At 46.0% G+C, this 23158-nt stretch overlaps 1 protein-coding gene across 4 annotated transcripts in view; it reads right to left on the reverse strand.

Moving 5' to 3' along the window:
• Positions 1-7602, reverse strand: part of TMCC1 (transmembrane and coiled-coil domain family 1) — a 109367-nt gene extending 101765 nt beyond the window's left edge. For all 4 annotated transcript variants that reach the window (XM_069866046.1, XM_069866041.1, XM_069866039.1 and 1 more), the window contains exons 1-2: positions 7495-7602; positions 4422-4659 (exon numbers count right to left, since the gene is read on the reverse strand). The gene's annotated coding sequence lies outside the window, so the exon portion shown is untranslated. The remainder of the gene's footprint in view (positions 1-4421; positions 4660-7494) is intronic.
• Positions 7603-23158: the final 15556 nt, after the last annotated feature.

Genomic DNA, 23158 nt, shown 5'->3' on the forward strand with positions numbered 1-23158 from the left:
GCACAAAAAGGGAGCAGAATTGTCTGCTTTCTGCAGACCTGCTTGCCAGCCAGCTAGGCCCCCAGCATGTGTACAGGTACTCAGGGTGGCTCATACAGGCTACAGTCCCCGCTACACAGCATGGTTCCTCCCCAGATGCAGAGCTTCACATTTCCCTATGCTGAATGTCAAGAGCTTTCTGTCCACAGTTCAGCTATTGATTAATTTCTTAGAACTCTCAGGAGACTGAAATTAACATTTCCTACATTGTTTCAGCTTTGAATCTCAGGGAGCTTTCCTTCCATCACTTCTTCTAGATGGACTTCAATTAAGCATTAATAGTCACAAACGTTTGAACAGTCTTATAGGTGAACATCTCCCCAACTGATTAAAAAAGGTAAAATTGAAAAGAGGAAAAAATAAGGCAATGAGGATTCAAACGAATTGGCTCTTACACACTGGAAACAGAAAATTCCTAAACCTGGAACTAGGAGGAAGGAGCCAGCCTGCTCACCACAGTCTCAATATTTCTCCCAAGCATAGGCAGTAACAAATTTTGGAGTGTCAGCCTTCTTTTAGAATTCGTGACTTTAAACTTTGCTTTCACTGCCACCTTTGTCTCCTCCAGGATCTCGTGGGGTGTTAGATGGAAGTTTTGCAGCTAAATAGTGCAGGCTGGCTCTTCCTTAGCAACTGCCATATTAACAGAGCAAAACCACATCAGAATTTTGTAGGTGCTGCACTGGTGGCAAACAATAAGGATTTCTGTAGCGACATCACCAACAAAAAAGATGAAGAACAAATAATTTGAGCAGCACAGATGCAGCTACATGATGGATATCGAAAGGCCATATAACATGATACCCTATTACCTGGAATTTCTTTTTAAACTACTTAGAGATGAAGGGTAACTTAGTCAGATCATCACAGTCAGATGAGCCCAAACTGGCAGCAGCCAACTACACAAATGTTGGTCCCTTTGTCATCCCCTCTGTTCTGCCAGTTGGCTGTTCAATTCCCTAAATGCTCTTTAAAATTATCTAAGTTTTAAGAAAACCTACCTACAGACCAGAGAGGAGGGTGACAGGAAAAAAAGTTAGAACAATTTCTTGACTCATTTTAGCAGCAATCAAACCCCATATCTGACTGTTCTCCAAATAGGAATTTGTCGGATTTGCTGTTTACATTAATATTTGAAGACCTCCTTGGGCAAGCTTACTAGAGAATACACACAGCACACTCTGAGAAGAGTAAAGGGAGCCTGTTTTCAGCAGAGGCGACCTGAAGTCAATAGTTATTGGAATGAACCCTGAAAATGGATGCACTCCCAGCAAGTGACAGATGCCAAAACAAAAGAAGCCTCAGTGAGCATGTTTCTTTAGGAGGCCAGAGGAGTTCAAAAAGCTAGTAGAGCTTAGTAGTTACAATTGGACACTGGGGTTAAATCCAAGCTGATCTGAAAAACTGCTGGATGTCTTCAAGTGACTCTAGGAGGGTCATCTGCAATACACGCATAAATATTGCTTTTTAAAAAAAAAAAAGTTTTCTTAGGCTGTGTCAGCTAAAGCAGACTCTAGAGGTGAACATTTGACATACTCATCAAGGAGCTAAACCAACACTAAACCAAAAACCACTTGGATTTTTTTCTTCTCCCACAAACCAGAATTGAACCTGAAGCATTTAAAGGACGTGGGTAAACCAGAACCAAAACTTATTATTTAAGCACCACAAATCGTCTGAAAACCAACATCTGCAGCAACGGGTGACTCGCATGGAAACTGCTCCGCAGACCAGCAGGAAGCAGCTGTCACAGCCTCGTCATCCTCACCACACACAACACGCTCATTTCTCTTCCCTGGGATGCTCTGCAGACCAAGCACTCAAACTTCTCACAAGGTGCTCAACGCAAACTAACCAAGCTTTTCCCATTATGAAACAGCTCATGTATCCCCTTCAAGCTCTTCCCCAACAAAGAATTTAGTTTAATAACAACCATCAGGTCACATCAACCTGCATTTTCCCCTAGCAACAACACACAGATATCGCACATTTGAGACTTACTTCTGGATATATATGAGGAGACAAATGTGCATGGGTGTTGCAGTGAGCTGCAGCTCCCACCCACGGCACTGGCACAGGCAGGTTCAGCTGGGACTGTACCTCAGTGCCCCAGCTTTAAGGTGCTGAAAACAAACAGCAGTGCAACATGAATAGCGCCCTGGCTCCAACAGGAATGCTGAAAACCAGAGCTAGAGATTGTCCCAACTAAAAGCCAACATGGTGAAGGATTACAGCACCAAACACCTTGAAGGGACTGTTCTCCAACAACAATGCTTTCACCTTAACTAGTTGGTGAACCATTTCTGGCCTGAAACAGGTAAGCTCAGCCATAACAGATCTTGACTAAAAGTTGCTCTTTTTTCATTTCTCCAATTTTAACCACTATTCAGACTCATGGTAACACACACTCACTGGCCTCTACAGACAAGTGATATTGCAGCTTACTACTACAACCCACCAAAGCATGTTTGTTCAGCACTCTCCCATGGGCAGTGATGTACAAACACTGGGCCTCCACGAGCGCGGTACTTCTAACAATCCCAGAAAAGGCTACAATCTTTTTGTTCACATTAGTACACCTGGAGATCATGAAAAACACATTTATTTGCTAATAGGATAATCACCATGGCAACTAGCTTCCAAGAAAACAGCAGCCAGCAACTCCAGGACAAAAACAGGCCACTATGGAATTTGTTAAGGGAGACCAACCAGTCTGAAAAACCTGAAATAATGAAAATTGCCAAACATGTCTCTGAAGAAATTGTTAGTAGGTGTCTGCAAACTTCTTATCATAACCCATCACGTAAGTTGAGTCAATGGCACTACCATCCATCTCAGCATCTCAGTGCCCTTTCACATTCTTTGCAACAAAAGAGTTCGCAGGAAACAAAATCACTTTTCAGCCCGATGTTATTTTAGTTTACTAACACAACCAAACAGCAATGCTCAAGTTAGATCACGGAACACATTTAACGTTTGCTGCACTAAGTTCTGCCCACTCATAATAGAGATATTTGCCAAGCTACCACCCCTTGATCCTAGCTCTGCTTGTAGGGGAATGACAGGAAAAATAACTAAAGTACAGATACGGATGGCCTTCTCAACCACAGCACACTTCACTGCCAATTACAGTTTACGCCAGCATTGTAGACACTGCTCCTATAACAGGAAGGCAAACTGGACAACTGTCAGGCTATTAAGTCAGACAAGTAGGTAGGTTGGATCTGCGTCTCTCCAGTATCTTCTCAGCCTGAATCACTGGAGCTCATGAATAAAACCTCTTCAGAAAAGTGTCTGCTAAATACATATGGTACAGCAACACAGCATGCTGAATGATTCAGTCGGATATCTACTTTCAGCACATTAAGTTTTCCTTTTTATAAAATACAAGACTAATGAATAATTAGTCTCTTCAGGAAGACAGATGTGTTTGGCTACCTTTCACTGTAACTCACAATTAATTCCTAAGACTGCCGCTGCTGTGGAGTGTGTTAGCATTAACACCTACATCACAGAAAAGATAACCATGCAAAAGTGGTTTACAAAAGGAGTGTCAACAGATTATATCACTGCATGCTTGCCTCTACTAAGTCCATACAAAGGAATTTAGAAAACTTCCTCGTTCCAGGTTTAGAATTCAATATGAAAGTACAGCTAAAAGCCTTAAGGTAAAATACAGCTGCGCAAGCTGGTGAATTTCAGTGCTTCTTAAACAGACAAGGTTCTCCATCTCCTGCCACCTGGGTGGGACAACGCTGCAGAGTCACAAAGTAAAGCCCACCCAGCTCTGCAAAGCTGCATACCCGACAGGCAGATTGCCCTACAAAATTGCTGTATTTTCTGAGTAAAAACACTACTGCACTATAACCTGTGCGCAGAAAGGCAAGCAAGACCTACTCCTTTTCTAGCTTCCATTGAAAATGCTTTCCGATTCAAGGCAAGTATCATCTAACTTCATCTAAACACTTTATTTAACCAACTAGAGAAACCACTATTGCCTCCCAGGTGCATTTCAATGACTGTTTAATGTCTGTCAAATGCTTGGAAGAAGAAAATCTCAACAGACCTTGGTGGCATTTAAGAACTGAACAGATTAGCAGTGAAGGCTCAGGTCACACTATACAAGCAACTCACTCTTGTGAAAGGAATCTTTTGAATATTCCTGCAGCAGGTTCAAACAAGGTCACACTCCATACAATGCCAGCTGGATTTTTCTGGTGCTCCTACAGTCTCACTGTGCATACGTATATTCCACTGCTAAAGCCATGAACAACGGTGCGGATCAATCTGAATCTAGAAAATGTATGCCTAGAGCTCTCCTTGTCCTAGAATCAGATGGTCTTTTCTTCCCATTTGCTGTAAGTCATAGTAGGCATACGTACCTCAAAATTGCTCCAGCTAGCTCATCTTTTCGCATAGATATGCTCACAGTTGTAATCCAAATGTCTTTAACGGAGGTCTAATTTTAAAAACACTTAGGAGTATAAATTCCACAGGAAAGTCAGGGGAGGGAAGGAGACAATTTATCAGCTTCTACATTTGCAGACAGCTGCAGTCAGTAGTGTACGTCATTTTCAGAGTAAATCTTGGCAACAAAGCTTCTTTGTAGAGGAGAAAGACCTGCCAAAATTAACAACCATAGAAGAAAGACCATTACCACCTGATAAGCTACAAAACAGCACTACAAGTTCAGAACGTCCTTCAGAGAAAAGAATTAACTCTTATTTGAAGTGCTGGGCTTCTTCTAGCTTTGACCTACTCAAAATCAGAAGTGGCTTCTGAAGTTACCTCATATTTTGAGTACTTTAACATTATCTCAAGGAGGAAAATTCTCTAACCATTCAGATAATGTCTGATCATAACAGAGCACACAGCTTCCCAGCTCATTAGATGCCTTGGTGTTCACCGCTTTCACACAGGAATGCTTGTGCGCCCGGTGTCGGAGTAAAGAATTAAACTGCTGTCCAAAACAAAGACCAACAGAGAGTTGGATATAATGTACATAATTAGGGAACAAACATGAGCGTTGGCCTACTTCTGAACTTACTTAATTTGGACTAAAGTTAATAACACATAAACTCTTTGGGGCAGAGACCATCTATTCGGTGTTTGCATTTGCCACAGTATGAGAGATTTAGGTTCCAAATCAAAGCTGTTCCATGTTATTGCAATACAAGTTTTTGCACTTTCTGTGCAGCAGTAGGAGTCTTCTTTACAAACAAAAAGGGTCAGCTAGTTTTGCACTGTCATAAAATGACTCTGAAAGTATGAAGAAATTTAATTTTGCAAAAAAAGACATTTAACTCCATACAACCACTTGCTTCCTTCTTTGCTTTTCCTTTTCTGACCATTACAACACACTTGCCCGAGGAAACAATTATAAGAATTTGGCAAGGGGAAGCCCCAAACTTTGTAACAGTAAAAAACTTTTTTTTCTTCTAGATGGCATGAAAGGCCAAAGTCCCAATTTATTTCTAATGCAAAAACTACACAAAGTAGATCTTCCTCCATCATCAGTTTAGTGCCACATCAGTGGAGTGGGTTTATCAGGCAGCTGAACCAGACACTGTGGATACAAAGCTCCAATAATCTTGTCCATTTGGCACAGGAACCCTGTAAGGTTACAGGGGTTGCTGAACAGTGCAAGTCCTGCAAGCTTGGGGAAGGGGCCACCATCCTCAGACAAGAGAGGGGAGAGAGTTCCCCAGCATTGAGAGAAACAATCTCCTCAGCTAATACACCTGGTTTTCCTCAGCTCTGGGCATTTCCAGATGGAAAACAACTCTACCTGGAGAAGAGCACGGTCCTGTTGACCAAACATGAAGCTATCCACAACATGTCGATCCTGCTTAAGACAGGACCAGCAGTGAGCAGCAAGGACAGTGCCACACTCTCCCCAGGCTCTGGAGGACCTCTTGTTCTGGCTCAGGTCCAGGGCTTTACAACTTCAATGTCTGTGCTTGCAGCCGAGATATGTGTTACTAAGGACTTCCACCTTGCAGAAACATCTAATTTTAAGGTTTGGGGCCAACGGACACCATTTCTGATGAAGTGGTAGCTACTTTACTCTCCTCCTTATCTTCGGCACTTCCACTCAGATCTTTATACCTTCATTTCCTACCTTTACACCTTCTGCCTACCACAAAGCCTCCTTACATTTCCTCATTGATCAAATCTTGCAGTGAAAGTGATGCCTCAACCCAGTATACATGCTTCCTTGGCCACAATATTTGTTACTAATGTGTGCTAGCTATTTCTGGTACCATCAATGACAGCAGCTGTACACACAAGTTAAGCGGACAAACAGGTTCAGTTCTAAGCCTCATGAGTTTTGGTACTTGTAAAGTTCAGAAGCCACTGCTTTACACCTGAAGTTCCTTACTCTACATGTCTGCCTCTGAAAACCCTTACTTAGAACAGCAAAATCATAGAATCACAGAAGGGACCCTAAAGACCATCTAGTTCTAATCCCCTGCCAGGGGCAGGGACACCTCCTACCAGATCAGGCTCGCTTATATGTCAGCACAATTAAATAATCAGTATCTTATTGATCTCAGACAACTAAAGTAGGGAGGAATAGGGGGAGAATACTCCCAAACTTCAGCTATCTCAAAACCCAGCACAGTCAAAGGCAGATAACCCCTCCAAACCAAAGCACCTGCACACAAGCAGCGCCTTACTGGACATTTCGTTGTGGACCCACATGTCCAGCAGGTCAAGGGAGGCGATCCTCCCCCTCTACTCTGTTCTCCCAGACCCCACCTGGAATATTGTATCCAGTTCTGGAATCCCCAACATAAGAAGGATATAGAACTGCTCAAATGTGTACAGAGGAGGCTACGAAGACGATCCGAGGGCTGAAGCACCTCCCATACAAGGACAGGCTGGGAGAGCTGGGGTTTTTCAGCCTGGAGAAGAGAAGTCTCTGGGCAAACCTCAGGGCAGCTTCCAGTACCTGAAGAGGCTCCAAGAAAGCTGGAGAGGGGCTGTTTACAAGGGCATGGGGTGACAGGACAAGGGGGAATGGCTTTAAACTGGAGGGGGGAAGACTTATATTAGACTTTAGGAAGAAATTCTTCACGATGAGGGGGGTGAGGCCCTGGCCCAGGTTGCCCAGGGAGGCTGTGGCTGCCCCATCCCTGGAGGTGTCCGAGGCCAGGCTGGATGGGCCTCGGGCAGCCGGGTCTGCTGGGAGGTGTCCCTGCCCACGGCAGGGGGTGTGTGGAGCTGGATGGGCTTTCAGATCCCTCCCAACCCAACCACAACCCATCCCACGATCCACGATTTCCGCGCGCACGCCGCGGGCCCCGCTGCGGGGGCTTCGAGCCCAGCGTGGCCCCTCCCGACCTGCGGGAAAGCGCGGCCCAACCGCCCCCCGGGGAGCGGGGTTTGGTGGGGGAAGGAGAGGCCGCCCGCGACCCTCTCCCAGCCCCGGGTCCCCCCTCAGCCCCTCACCGGCCGCTCCCAGGCGCCCCGCGCGCCGCCGCTGCTCGCTCCATCCCCGCGCGCCGCCCGCCGCTCGCCCCGGCCGCGCGCGACGTCAGCGCGCAGCCTCCCGGGGGGCGGGGCCACGCGGGGGCGGCAGAGGAGGGCGGGGCTGGGGAGGGAGACGGCCCCGCTCCCCCCGCCCCGCCCCAAGGCTCCGCCCCTCGGAGGTCACTGGAGGTCACGGTCACAGGGCCCCCGCGGGCACCTCTGGAGTCCTCGACGAGGCCAGAGGGGTCCCGGAGAGGATCCGAGGGCTGGAGCAGCTCCCCTGCAAGGCCGGGCTGAGAGAGCCGGGGTTGTCCAGCCCGGAGAATCATAGAATCATAGAATAACCAGGTTGGAAGAGACCCACCGGCTCATCGAGTCCAACCATTCCTATCAAACACTAAACCATGCCCCTTAGCACCTCGTCCACCTGTGCCTTAAACCCCTCCAGGGAAGGTGACTCAACCCCCTCCCTGGGCAGACTCTGCCAGTGCCCAATGACCCTTTCTGTGAAGAATTTTTTCCTAATGTCCAGCCTGAACCTCCCCTGGAGGAGCTTGAGGCCATTCCCTCTCGTCCTGTCCCCTGTCACTTGGGAGAAGAGCCCAGCTCCCTCCTCTCCACAACCTCCTTTCAGGCAGTTGTAGAGAGCAATGAGGTCTCCCCTCAGCCTCCCCTTCTCCAGGCTAAACACCCCCAGCTCTCTCAGCCGCTCCTCATAAGGCCTGTTCTCCAGCCCCTTCACCAGCTTTGTTGCTCTTCTCTGGACTTGCTCCAGAGCCTCAACAGAAGGAGCTACCAGTAGCGAGAGGGGCTCCTGATGAGGGAGTGCAGGGGCAGGCCGAGGGGGAATGGTTTTAAGAGAGGAGATTTAGATTAAATTAAGAAGGCATTTTTTCCTGTGAGAGCAGTGACCCAGGTTGCCCAGAGAAGCCGTGGCTGCCCCATCCCTGGGGGTGTTAGAGGCCAGGCTGGTCGGGGCTTTGAGCAGCCTGATCCGGTGGGAGGTGTCCCTGCTCATGGCAGGGAGGTGGAACTGGGTGATTTTTAAGGTCCCTTCCAACCCAAACCATTCTATGATTAATGGCCACCATGGTGCAATTACGAGTTGTATTGTGTGTAATTTCTAAGCAGCCTTCCAGCATCCAGAACCCTAGGCAACAGGTCTCTCATCCCCATTCTTTACTATGACCTTTCTGAAATGTTGTTTTTCTCTACTCCTGTTCCTTCTCCCACACACGCAGCTGACCTCAGAGCCCCACAGGCCAGGGGTCAGTAGCCATTGCCATCGGATGGAACAGCTTTGCCATGCCCGAGCCCCATTGCAGGGCTGTTTGCCTTGAGCAGTAACTTCTGCTGTCCCAAACATCTAAGTACCGGTGCTTAATTGCTCCTTCAAACAAAACTGTTGTTTGAACTGCCATTGGAAGTCCATGATGGGTGGCAGCCACTGAGATCCTCTGTGTAACAATACACTATAGGAGGATTCACAGGTGGTATCACTTTGCAGACTGGTTTGTGACCTCTAGTTTGCCATGTGGAATAGAGCTTATGGTTGTGGTGGCCATACAGAAACTTCTAAAAGAGTCAAACTGTATTGTACGTATTTCACAAGGGCTCCTTGATCAGCTGCTTCTGGTTTTCCACCATCATTTTCACCTAACAGTGAGTTAGATGAAATGCTCCAAGACGACCCCAGAGACCAGGATCTTAAAGACGCTGCTCTAGCTGACCTGACCGTCTCTCTTCAACGGAACAGCAATGTTATCTAGGGTGACTGCGCTTGTGTATTTTTAGAAGGCTGCACCCTTTCTGGAAGCTGATTTGATGAAAAATTTGCCTTGATCTGTATTTGTCTGATGTAATTAATGTATTTAGCTGAAAAAAAGTTGGAATTTATACAACTTGACTTTCATCTCAAACCAGCGGTCATTACATTTTGCATTTTTTTCACATAAAGCTCAAGAATTAATGAACACCAGCCAATATTTGTCCCTCTCAAATCCCTTCCTCACCACCCCTAGCTATCTTTTCTCTTCTCCCCCATCCCCTCTGTGAGCCCTGAAGCTAGAGCAAAGCCTGGCTATGGCACATTGAGGCATACAGGGAAGGCAAGAGCTGTATGCTGAATTCAAGCACTGCCACTTGAACTTACAGTCACAGGGCATGCAGAGAGGACGTGGATCCTGACATGCCAAGAAAACCTAAAGGCAGGAAATAAGAGCCGGGGAATCTTTGCCTACTAAGCGAGTACACAGCACTGACAATCAGAGCTCAAGTGAGGAGTGTGATGGATGCATCATCTGTCAGGAGCCTCTCCCTCCTTATCACCTTCCTTCTCTGATACTGCAGTAGTCAAATAAGCCGTATGCTTTCTCATAAACAATTGGTCATTTAAGGTCTGGCTGGGTGTTGCATGATCTGCAGGATCTAGGAAACGAGGACAGTTTATTTAAAGCTGATGGGAACTTTGTTCCTTCCCCTATCTCCTAAAGAAAACATTTTGCAGAACTAGTAAGCAATATTTCAAAATTTCTCTTTAAACCATTTTTCACCTTTTTTCCTCCTTTTCAGAGTTGAATAACCAAGCACTGGGATCTTGTGTTGGAACAGTTGGACTCGATGATCCGGTGGGTCTCTTCCAACCTGGTTATTCTATGATTCTAATATGAGAACAGAAAGTGAGATTGACCAAAAGCAGCAAGTGAACCTCGCCTGGTGAATTTCCTTGACTAACTTCAGAGCATATACAGTGCAAACAGCATACATGGTGCTGTTCATATTCAAAATATTCATTCACTTTTTCTTATTTATTAATAATAAATACCCAAGTAAGTAACAAATTGTGTTAGATCTCCAGTTGACATTAAATTTGTCTTTAAATACTACAACATGATTAAGAATATCAGATTCAAATGCTGACAGGAAATCTGTAGGTTTAGACAACAGACAGAATTGATGAACCAAGTAGCCAAGGAAGTAATCAGAGTACAATTACCCCTCTCTGCAGGTACTGAGTATTGATGTTTTGGCTTATTAATTACGTTCCTTCTTTATATCCTTTCTAATAGGACTTTCTGCAATATAGTTCTACGTATTTCATCTTACACTGTGTAATTCATTTTCAAAAAATGTTTTATATTCAGTAATTCGAAGAGGGACACATGGTAAATCTACAAATAGATATTCAAGGAATGGCTTTTATATCACAGCTTTGTAGTATCTTCTGTTTTTTTTCAGAACGCTGAAACCAAAGGGGCTCAGTATCTTCAAAAGCCAGACAGCACAACATTTTTTGTGTGCACAATCCAGATCAGTAGACCTACATGTATCTATGGACAGGAGCCAACACTTATTACAGAGACTTCAGTTTTGGGCCCCTAACTGAGCTATCAAACTGTAATAGAGCTCTAGAGTTTCAGGTGACCGATGTGTCAGCTTGAAATCAGTTCATTCCTTGCACAGGAGAAAACATTTTGGGCCTCAATGGTCTCTGTCCAACTCAGTGGCTTGTGCCAGTGCAAAGTGAATACAAAATAAGCACAGCAGTTATTTTTCTGAGCTGGTGGCAGTCAGCACAGCTCTTAATGCTCATTAGCGCAGGAGAGTCCTGTGACAGGCTGTGTGTCTAAATAGAATGTAGGAGGATGAAAGCTGGGCTAAAACACCAGAGCAAATAGCTTGCATTGAACTGAAACTGGAGAGGGTGTCTTTGTGCCTCTATTAATTGATTTTGATTCCTGGGGCGGCGGGAACAGTGTGGACTGCTTAGATTTACTTTTCTATGCCTTCCTCAAAACATGACTTACACCACCTTGGTCAGTTTTTATGATGCCACCCTTGGATTTTCAGCCAGACCCTGCAGTCAGATGAGTCCCCACCCTCGTAGATATGAAACCATTGTTCCTTGTAGGCTTTTTTCTTTTTTTTGGTCCTGTCCTTAAATAATTTTTGCTCTTTCACTGGGGACTTGCTGGGAAGAAACTAAATAGCAGACTGAAAACAGACATGAAATAACCAGGTGAATTGAATGTAATGAACTGATGAATTACATTCAGATTAAAGCTTAGTTCTTTAATCTCCAGTCACTATAGAAACTAACCCTGCCTGACTGCTGGGATACCATTTCAGAAGCACCAGCAGGCCGCAGCTATACTGCCAGAAATGGTGAATAAAGGACATGAGCTACACTGGGAGTTAGTTACAGAGAGAAAAACAAGCTCAGGATGGCAGTTCTGGTAAGAATGGTGAAAAACCTTTGCTAAGCTGACCTGGAAAAAATGTACCTTTTAATTCAGCATCAGCTCTCAGGGAGGCCTTATAGCAGCAACCATGAGTTTGTTTTGTGACTCCTGAAATGTGATTCTTTTTACATTCACAAGGCAATTTCATTCCTTCTTGCATAGTGACGGAAGACATGGCTACGTTACAGATGTCTCCCAATATACATATGATAGAGTTTGATTTTGCAGTGCTATCACAATGAAGGAATTATTTGACATGTACCACAGATCTTTAGGGACAGGATTCGGGATGATACTGGGGAGAGAGAGGAGAGAAAAGGACTATTTTAAGGGTCATAACTGTCTTCCAATGTTTTGCAATGGGTTATTTTTACTAGGTTTGGGTGCCAGGCAGTTCAACATAGGCTGAGCGTTGGCCTGTTTGGCCACCACTTGCAGTGAACCTTTTAGCTTCAATGTTAGACAAGGAAGCTTTCAAGTTGTTTAGCTTCCCAATTTGCAGAGCGACTGACTCCAGCATCTCAAAGCTTAGACCACATCCCCTGCAGTATGGGTGAGCTCAATAAAGTACACCCCATTTAGTCTGCTACCATCTGTCCTTGCAGGTTCAGGTGGCTCAGAGACAAGTTGGACCAAGGCTCAGAGAAGCTCCTGATGTTGCACACCCCATGGGTGATGGGAGTTGTAAGACAGCTGCCCTTCAGCTGCCTAAGTCTCATGTGGGTGCACCCAAGCCCCCAGCATCTTCCTTCGGGCAGTGTGCACTCACAAGCCAGGTGCCAGAGCTTCTCTTCCTATGCAGTTCCTAATGTCACTGGTCAGGGGATTCTGTGTAAATGTTAGCCACGCTACTGCCTTGGGTGATACATGGAATGAAAGCTCATGCGCTTTCAGCAGTCCTACCTTCCATCATGGTTACCCTGCTCACACAGAGATGACTAATATAAAATTTCATGTATGGAAAATAGGTTTTTTTCCTAGTAAGGGTAAACGAAATATATTACAATAAAAGCGGTGAGGCACTGGAACAGGCTGTGCAGAGAAGTGGTGGATGCTCAGTCCCTGGCAGGGTACAATAATATCTCATCAAGCCAAAATTACATATGTAATAGCATGAAAACCACCAAATCCGGGTACTGATGTAACAAAATTGGGATTAATGAGGAAAAATAATTAGCTATGGGTTGTTTATCTGCAAGGAGTCTGGGGAGAGCCTGTGCTCCAGCATGTGACATAGCGCATGCCCTGCCATGAACTGACAGCATTAGTGAGGTGACGCTAGGAAACATCCCTGTGTTTGGGGCACAATGTGCCCCCCACAGAGGTCCACTGAGCCTCTATTGTCTTGCCCTCCCACAGGCGGCCTGAGCCGAAAACAGGAGTGATAATGCTGCAGTGCTGCACGTGGGGAAAAGGCACAGAGCAGAAGAAACACTCCTTGCTTTGAAACTTCTTCTCAATGAAGCGGAAAACCCTGCAGAAAAGAATGGCGCATAGCTGGGCAACATCTTGTTTTTCATGCTCCAGAGACTGCAGGGCATGCTGCAAACGTTGGAAACGAAGCCTGATTTCCATGTGGCTTTGCATGTGTAGAAGGCACTGTGGAGACAGGAGCCAAAAAAGGCATCTACCCTGAACTGGGTGAGATTTACATAACATTTACGGTCTGCAAACACTCTGGCTCATAAACGCTGCTAGCATGGGTTGCACAGGCACCCCATGGTGCATGATTATGGCTTCTTCATTACCTCTTAGATTTATTACCTGTAAATAACCAAGGCAGAAGCTGGATTTCTGAAGCCAAGACTGCCTAATGGGAAGACTATCCTTTGGACAGAGGGGAGGAAAGAAAAAAAAAAAAAGTGTCTGCACAAGGGATGAGCATCTCTCCCAGGAGACAGGATGAAGCGAGTGCTGCATCTTTCTGCAGACTTCATTCAGTATTCACCTTCACCAGCCAAAACCCAGCTGAACCCTTTACAGTTCACCTTGCCTTTGCAGCTTTTGGAGACACTTATTCTGGCAAAGCATGAAGCCAAAGTATTTTACAGATATCAGTTGAGCCTTTCACTCATTACTTCAACAGAAGGAACTTGAGAGAGATAGAAAATTGTCTACTGATGGATGTAACTAAGAATTTGCTCCACAAAATTCTAGAACCTCCCAGAAAGTGCTCTGTATCCTGCCCTCTCTGTTCTGTACTGGGCTGATGCAGAGGAGGTGGTTGTTACGAATGATTTCGCCTGGCTCAGTCTCTGCGTGAGAAATCTAGGGACTCTTTCCATACTGGCTGGTGGTTTTGCTGAGACAGAAACCACAACACTCAGACTGTTCACTTAGAAAAGGTTGCAAAAATTTGAAGAACCTGAAGGAATCAAAAATTAGACTTCTTAAAAATGATCTGTATGTGTGGTAAAGTAATTAAAGATAAAAGAGGTATCTCTACCAGAAAATATTAGCTTAAAATATTTGCATCCTATTTCCCCTCTTGTGTTTAGCCATGGCTAACATCTAGCAGGCGTGTGATACCCACATGATAAATGAAGTCCTGGTTAATGTCATCAAAAAAAAGTCTCTAAAGCATCTGTTAAACAAAAGCCTGGTGAAATCATGTTGCTATACAACAGAAGGGAAGTCTTATGAGCTGCAGCATAGCCAAGACGAAGCTAAAACAGGAAGCACCCTAATAAAACAATCACCACTGGAGGCAACTTAAGAGGGGTAAAATGTAAAGCCTGTTTTTCTTAAAAGCTAGTGGCTGGAGTTAAAGACTTTTCCTTAATAACACAGAATCACAGAACAGTTGGGGGTGGAAGGGACCTCAGGAGATCATCTGGTCCAACACCCTGCTCAAGCAGGGCCACCTAGAGCCGGCTGTCCAGGACCATATCCAAATGATTTTTTAGTGTCTCCAAGGATGGAGATCATGCAGATCATTAATGCAGATGCTAAATGGGACTGGACACAGTATTGACCCATAAGGTAGAGTGCCAGTTACTGGCCTCCAACTAGACTTCATGACATTGATCACCACCCTTTTGGCCTGGCCATTCAGTCAGTTTTCAATTCACATTACTGACTGCTTACCCAGCTCCTACAGTGTGTCTATGAGGATCTGATGGTGGCAGTGTCAAAAGTCTTACTGAAGTCCAGGTAGACAATATCCACTGCTCTCTCCTCATCTACCGGGCTAGTTGTTTCATTATACAAGTTTATCGAGGCAGTCAAGCGTGCTTTCCCCTTAATGAAGCCATGCTGATTGTTCCCGATGATTTTCTTGTCCTTATTGTGCCTGAAAAATGGTTTCCAGAATTAGCTGTTCTGTCACACTGCCAGGGATCAAGGCAAGGCTGGCCAGCCTGTAATTGCCTGGGCCCTCCTCCTTGCCCTTCTTGAAGACAAGAGTGACATTTGCTTTGTTCCAGCCGTTGGGCACTACTCTTAGTCACCATGATCAAAGATTACCGAGAGTGGCTTTGCAATGACATCTGCCAAGTCCTTCAGCACTCCTGGGTGCATCCTATAAGGGCCCATGGACTTCTGGTCCAGTTTGCTTAAGAATTCCCTGACCTGATCATCTTCCAGCAAGGGTACATCTTCCTTGCTCCCACCTTTCCTCCTGGTCTCTAGGACCTGGGATTCCTGAAGGTCTTGCTAGTAAAGGCTGAGACAATTAAGCATTCAGTACATTACCCTTTTCCAGGTCCTGTGTAACCAGGACCCATACCTCACTGAGCAGTGGGCCCACATTTTCCCTACCCTTCCTTTTGTCTCCTATGTACTTTAAAAAGCCCTTGCACCCTTAGCAAGTTTGCAGACGACACTAAGCTGGATGGAAGTGTTGATCTGCTGGAGGGTCGGGAGGCTCCAAAGGGATCTGAAGAGGCTGGACCGCTGGGCTGAGTCCAATGGCATGAGGATTGACAAGGCCAAGTGCCGGGTCCTGCACTTGGGGCACAACAACCCTGTGCAGTGCTACAGACTAGGAGAAGTCTGGATAGAAAGCTGCCTGGAGGAGAAAGACCTGGGGGTGTTGGTTGACAGCGACTGAACATGAGCCAGCAGTGTGCCCAGGTGGCCAAGAAGGCCAATGGCATCTTGGCTTGTATCAGAAATGGCATGACCAGCAGGTCCAGGGAGGTTATTCTCTGTACTCGGCACTGGTGAGACCACTCCTCGAATCCTGTGTTCAGTTCTGGGCCCCTCACCGCAAGAAGGATGTTGAGGCTCTGGAGCGAGTCCAGAGAAGAGCAACAAAGCTGGTGAAGGGGCTGGAGAACAGGCCTTATGAGGAGCGGCTGAGAGAGCTGGGGATGTTTAGCCTGGAGAAGAGGAGGCTGAGGGGAGACCTCATTGCTCTCTACAACTACCTGAAAGGAGGTTGTACAGAGGAGGGTCCTGGCCTCTTCTCCCAAGTGACAGGACAAGAGGGAATGGCCTCAAGCTGCACCAGGGGAGGTTTAGGCTGGACATTAGGAAAAAATTTTTCACAGAAAGGGTCCTTGGGCACTGGAACAGGCTGCCCAGGGAGGTGGTTGAGTCACCTTCCCTGGAGGTGTTTAAGGCACGGGTGGACGAGGTGCTAAGGGGCATGGTTTAGTGTTTGATAGGAATGGTTGGACTCGATCTGGTGGGTCTCTTCCAACCTGGTTATTCTATGATTCTTGTTGTCTTTGACTTCCACAGACAGATTCAATTCCATTTGGGCTTTAGCTTTCCTCACCAACAGATTCCTGGCTCTGACCTCTATGTCAAAGTAGCAGGAAAAGACAGTGATGCCAAGGCTGGCTCTAAATTGTTACTATGACTTAAAATGTCCTTAAAAAGTGCAATGCATCCAGTTCCAGCATCTCAGAAACACTTAATCCAACCTGGGGTATATCAGAGCAATAGCATATTCCCAGCTGAGTATTAAAGGGATTGTAATTTGATTTTCCTGTGACTAAATTGCTGCAGCTTTGCTCTTGTGGTCCAGAAACCCTAGGAGCCTTCAATGAAATTACAGTTTGTATAACTTGAAGGGTGCACTTTACTCTCTAGATAATGGTGTAATGCAATAATATGATGAAAAATAATGTACTTTCATTTGCTAAGTGCTCCAATCCAGCCAAGGAAATTAATAAAAGAAAAGTAATTAATGCAAATAGTAATAAAAATGTACTTTTTTCCATGTGGCATTTCCATACAAGTCATCCTCATATCATTGCTCTTGAGCTAGACAAATATGACAACCCTCTGCAGATGGAGATGCTGTATTAAAACTTACAATGTTGAGCTGAAGGAAAGTTTGAGCCTTTTGCAAACACTGGTGCCTGTGCCTCATGGATGTGCAAAGTATCATCCACTTGCCATTCACTAAAGAATCAGCAAACAACCAGGTAAGTACTTAAGAAAGCTTGAGGAATTTTTCAAGGAAGTTATTCTGTGCCTTTTCCATTAAAGGATGCTGACAGAGCAATCAGGCATTGGGCTACTTTTTCTGCTGGTGTGTTCCTCTGGCTTCAATAAAATTACAACAATAAACCAATATAATATCAGGCTCAAATCACTATTGGCCCCACAGAATAAGGAGGGCCTTATCTCTTCCCGACTTCCTTTTGGGGATGAAGGCTCTGCTGGTAGGACTAAGAGAAAGACTGCTCCATGCTTCCAATGCTGCATAGGAAAGGAAAGGCTCATCACCTTGCTTTTCAGTCTTCTGGAGCAATGGCAGGTATGCAAATTGGCACATTATGGAGACACCGCTGGCAGCTTGGCAGGTTAGTCTTCCCAAACTTCCCCTTGGTGAATTCCTTGTACCTAAAAGCAAGAGACAGAAGATAAAGGAGCCTATTCAACTGGGAATCTCCAACTTGGCTGCTATCTGCTCTGTTTAGTTTGGGGGGGGAAAAAAAAAGCAATTGAGCATAATTAATGTTTGTGCTGCACTTTTTCCCTTGGTATCCAATCACAATGTCTTCACGTAACACGGAAGCTGCTAAATGTAACAGGACTTTCTCAGCTAACCACTGAGACCATGAACAACGTGCAAAGCGGACCATCTTCTGCCCTGCAGCCACCTCCACTCTTTATTGCTGTGGCTGCCCACATCGCAAGGACAGGTGACCTGCGAAGAATACAGCGACTGCATTGCCATCATTTTCAGCACAGTGCAATGAAACAAGTCTGATAGATCCAAATATGCCAGCATCACCATTTCCAATTCAGGTTGTCCTGTCTCAAACTGAGATAAGGCTGGTAGATTAGTTCACAGTAAAACCATAAACCAAAGATCTTACTGGCTTCTACACGTTACCAAAACGATTGCATTGCTGCAAGATTACAAGTTAGGCTTGGGGAGCTTGGCTAAAACTCATCATGCCTCATGCTGATTTACAGAACACCATGAGCCCTACCTCTGGCTGCCACTTCAGCCCCAGAGAGAGCTGTGCTTCTGGGCAACCTGTAGTGAATCCTGCATGGATCTAGTTAAATGGCTTGGGTGTGATTCTTCAAGTGCAAAAGGCTCTGTTCAATGTATCCAGCAAGAAAGCAAGCTACTCTGCACCTACGTCCATTTTCTCCATAGCAAGATGTTGGCTACATTATCTTCCTTCTTATCTCCTGGGAGGAGGGAGTGATATTGTGAGAGGAAATTACATGCAACACTGATTAGATGGCATCTCAAATAGAATCAGGCAAATCAGTGCTTGGCCAAGATAAAACAGGGACAAAAAGAAAGAGCGTTTGAGAATTTCTGATCATGGGGTGCAGAATTTGGAAAGGCCCTCTTAGAATGAAAAAAGAGGAGATTTTGGTAGGGCCTAATATTTATCTCCTTTTTTTCTTTTCAGTGGTTGGGCCTAGTTCCCCATCTCTGTTTCACCAACACAGGAGCTCCTCTACTACTTCCACCATTCCCACAGCATCCTCTCCCAGTCCATAGTAGGAGAACCAGGAGGAAAATGTGCTAATTCCAGATTGATGATTTTCTGTGTCATTTGCCAGAGAAGACCAAATGCAGTATCTCTGGGACAGACTCTCCTTTTATTACTCACCTTAGCTTACAGATGAGAAGTACACAAGTATTTTCTTACCTTGTAAGCTGTTTACATTTGTCCAAGCATTTCAGAGAGGCAAAGGCAAGGACACTGCCAAGCTAGTGCTTTCTGCTACTGAGAGCCTGAACCAGGTTGAGCTGAACTCCTATCAGCTCCATGCTGTTACAGCACCTTGCTGGGATTCTTCAGCCCTTCAGTGCTCAGCTCAGGAATCAACACCACAGCAGCTTTCATGGAAAGTCATTCCTTGGTGTTCACCAGGACCCCCAGGTTCCTTTCTGCCAAGCTGCTTTCCAGATGTGTGAGCCTCAGCATCTCCTGGTGCCTGGGGCTGTTGATCCCTAGGGGCAGGACTTTGAACCTCATGAGGTCCCTTGTCAGCCCATTTTTCCAGCCTGTCATGGTCCCTCTTGATGGCAGCAGCATCCTCTAGCACATCAGTCCTTCCTTTCGAGTCACCTGCAGGCTTGTTGTTTCCCTCCCCAGGCACCTGGCACCCTGCTGACTAGCCCTGTTTCTGCCTACATCACTGCAGTAAATCTCACACATTCCTCACTCTATTTCAAGATGAGCTCATTTTTCAAAGTCCTCTCATCCAGTCAAGTCCAAACTCTACAGAATCAGCTCAGAGTACCTAGAATTACATAGCATTTCCAATGCTGATGGATCCTCTGTTAACTGAGCTGCATTACACTCACCAAGACAGGGAGAGAGTGCTTCCCAGATTTCCAGATACAAGGTGTTTGATCCTCAGAGGATGGGGCCGCATCCACCACATAGCTCAGCATCATTGCGCTCCGCAGGGAACGTGTCTGAGCCCCACAGCTCACCTGAGCAACACCTTGGTGGGTATGCCTCTACGTTTCCTCGTTTAATGAATGGGTTGCTGTTGACTCCCAGCACTCTTCAGAGAACTAGACTGAAATCCTGGACATTTATTCCCATTATTTATTGTTTGGCGAGGCAGACCTGCTGCAGGCAGAGTGCGCGCACAACCAACCGTATGAAATCTCCTTTTTTTACCCAGCAGTGCCACCTCCTGCCCCTGTCACCTCACTGCAGCTGGGCTGGCAAGAGACCCTCATCATCCCCTGCCCAGACCAGCCTGCTCCAAGTCTCTGGGTGTCCTGGGGTCCTGCACACAGGAGCACCCGCTGGCTCTTCCCTGCCAGAGCTGCCCTGCACATAGGAGAGCGAGGGACAAGGGGACAAGGGCAGCACAGGGCACAGCTCCCCACTGCCTCGCTGGTCCTGCGGTCCAGCAGCTCCTCTTGCCCTCCTGCCCCTGCCACCCAAGGGTTTCACCCTGTGGGAGCTGCCAGGCTGGATCACAAGTACCACCACACAGCAGCCACTGGCTGAGAAGCTCACGGTACCAAAGCACAGAAGCATCTCCAGTGAGTGTGTCATCCTCGCATATCGTGACACACGTGAGGAAGCCAAGCCTCGGAGCAACACACAAAGGCTGTGATGCTGGCTTGACTTGCATGCTGATGGAGTTCAGGCAGAACTAATTTGATGTCTGCTCTTAAAATATACGACAAACCTGAGAGCCCCTTTGATATTTCAGGCCCAGCAATTCACATCCGTAACGAGCTGGTAATATCTGTACAGCCAGTGGACATGCACTTCCACTGCCCAAGTCCAGGAGGTGCCCAGCAACCAAACCAGGAGCGCAGATCACACACGTGTTTGCTGCAGATGTTCTGAACACCATCTGTGTTCAGAAAACCAAACACAGGTGGGACACACAGGAACAACCACAAGGTCACAGGTGAAATGCAAAGCCTAAATTTACATTCATCACCTCATGAACTAGGGGAACCATGAAACATCACTCAGGCAGGGGAAACAAGCGAGAACACAGGCACTAGGGAGCTCAGTCCTTGCTAGAAAGTGTGAATGGTGAAACTGCTGCTTTCGCCTGTATATATTAGGGAATGTCAGTGTAGCTTTCCACTGCTTTGATCCTCCTCACAATCAGGCAGGAATCATAGAACAGTTTGCATTGGAAGGGACCTTAAAGATCATCCAGTTGATCAGGCTGCCCAAGGCCCATCCAGCCTGGCCTGGAACATCTCCAGGGATGGGGCAGCCACATCTTCCCTGGGCAACCTGGGCCAGGGCCTCACCACTCTCATCATGAAGAAATTCTTCCTTATATCTAGTTTAAATCTGCCTCTCCCCAGTTTCTAGCCATTGCCTCTAGTCCTATCACTACAAACCTTTGTGAACAGCCCCTCCCCAGCTTTCTTGCAGCCTCCTCAGGTACTGGAAGGTCACCATAAGGTCTCCTCGGAGCTGTCCCTTCTCCAGACTGAATAACCCCATCTCTCTCAGCCTGTTCTGGTATGGAAGGTGCTCCAGCCCTCAGATCATCCCTGCAACCTCCTCCAGACCCATTCCAACAGCTCCATCTCCTTCTTATGTTGAGGATTCCAGAACTGGCCACAACACTCCAGATGAGGTCTATGAGGTCTCAAGTATGTTTTCTGTGATGGCTTTGAGTTCATCGCAGCCCTGTTACCTATACACAAAGGCTCTACCTGTCAATCCCCGAGACTAAGTGATGTTTAGCAGGATTCTCCCGGGGTTCCTCCAGCCAGAGCCTCCCTGGGGAGGGCAGGAGAAAGACACGGGCAAACGATGCCACTTTTACAAATACCTGTGTCCTCTCCAGGCTCAGGCAGATGAGGATGATAAGCAGGAACCCTCTGCAGACCCAGTTTTCCTCTGCCCTCTCGCAGTAGGAAAATAGTGGACTTGTGTATTGATACTTTCCTGAAAGCCTGTGCAGCAGCCTGCACAGAACTCGAGCATCCTGAAGGTCTCCCACACCAAAAAATCCTCACTGAAGAAGCAAAAGTTATAACAAGAGTAAAATATCACATTTCTCTGCTGTTATTTTAGTCTACAAAGAAGCGCGGCAGAGCTCGTAACTATGATTTTTAACTACAGGTAAGCTGGAAGCCCTCTTCTGCTGGCACAAACCTAATTACATGAGTAGGTGACAACTTCCTTCTGCTGTGAGCAACCTTTATATAGACCATTAGCTCTCTTGAAATCAGTGTAATGCAAGAAGGCTGAAGGCAGTTGATAAGGATAAACTGTGGGTCCTCCTGACACAATTTAATCCCTGATTCCTTAGGGGAATTCAGAATGCAGCGTCATTGAAACTGTGCATAAGCCCTAAGATTCACACACTGGTGCAGTGGAACTCAAATCACAATTTCTGTGAAGAAACACAGATACAATGCTCAACTACCCTGGAATCTAACTGGCTAAATTAGCGTACTATTTAGCTGAGTACTTTGAAAACTTCAGGAGTTGCTGGGGATATTCTGTGTAGCTCTTCTTCCAAAGTGATTAAGTACAGCATCTAAGACTTCTTAAAATCCAAAGCCTTCTTTGACCAAATATGAGACAACGATCACTGTCATTTCTGGACAGATCACCTCCAGGGTGTGTACTTCACCTTTCAATCCCTGCCCGTGAAGATCACCAGCATACATAGAATTCACAGCACCCCGATGTCACGTGTTGCCTCTTCATTTTCCCTGTTAGCTTAGAGCTTCCCTCTTTCACTTGGGTGATACAGCACCATGGTTTTAACTGTAGTCAAAACACAATTTTATTGCTTTGAAGAACAAAGAAGGATGGAAGGGTTGGGGTATAGCTGCCTAGGATATGTCTGCATGACAGACCTCTGGAAACAGATAGGCAAGTTCCATGGCTCTTCCTGGCATGATTAATCTGCAGCAGAAAGACGCTGCTATTGCACACAATGGGTATTATAAACACACACACACACACTGCCTCCCAAAAAGAAAAAAGGGTCACAGCAGAACTGCACATACTGACTTCTAGGAAGAGCACACACTCAAATTAGGGCTGAAACTGATGTTTTATATTTAGTGTCTGGGTTAGAATTTCATATTGGTCCTTTATTGCTTCCTACAAAACTGTACTCTGGACTTGAAATAGATGCAAGTATTATTTCCAATTATAACACAAGCTGTTATCTGATCTATAGTCATTCTGGACATTTCAACCATTTTCATGTCACACTGATACCGTACTTCTCCTTGGTTTTGTATTTTTAACTCTAAACTTGTTGTGTTGAACTCTTGTCCAAGAGTCAAGAAAATGGGAAGAATGCCTGAACCAAGGAGGTGGTAGATTAATGAAACCTTGCAGAACAGGTCACTCACTTGGGGAGGAGGGCGCACAACACAACTGTATCACGGCAGAGGTTAAGGGGTTCCACATGGGCCAGATCTTCAGGTGGAATAAATCACAGCCCTGGGCTCAAGCTGGTTAATTGAGCAGTGTCCTTCTCCAACGGAAAGGAGTGGGTTGGCA

This window comes from Phaenicophaeus curvirostris, chromosome 11 (assembly GCF_032191515.1).
Source record: "Phaenicophaeus curvirostris isolate KB17595 chromosome 11, BPBGC_Pcur_1.0, whole genome shotgun sequence".
In the NCBI taxonomy this organism is placed as follows: Eukaryota; Metazoa; Chordata; class Aves; order Cuculiformes; family Cuculidae; genus Phaenicophaeus; species Phaenicophaeus curvirostris.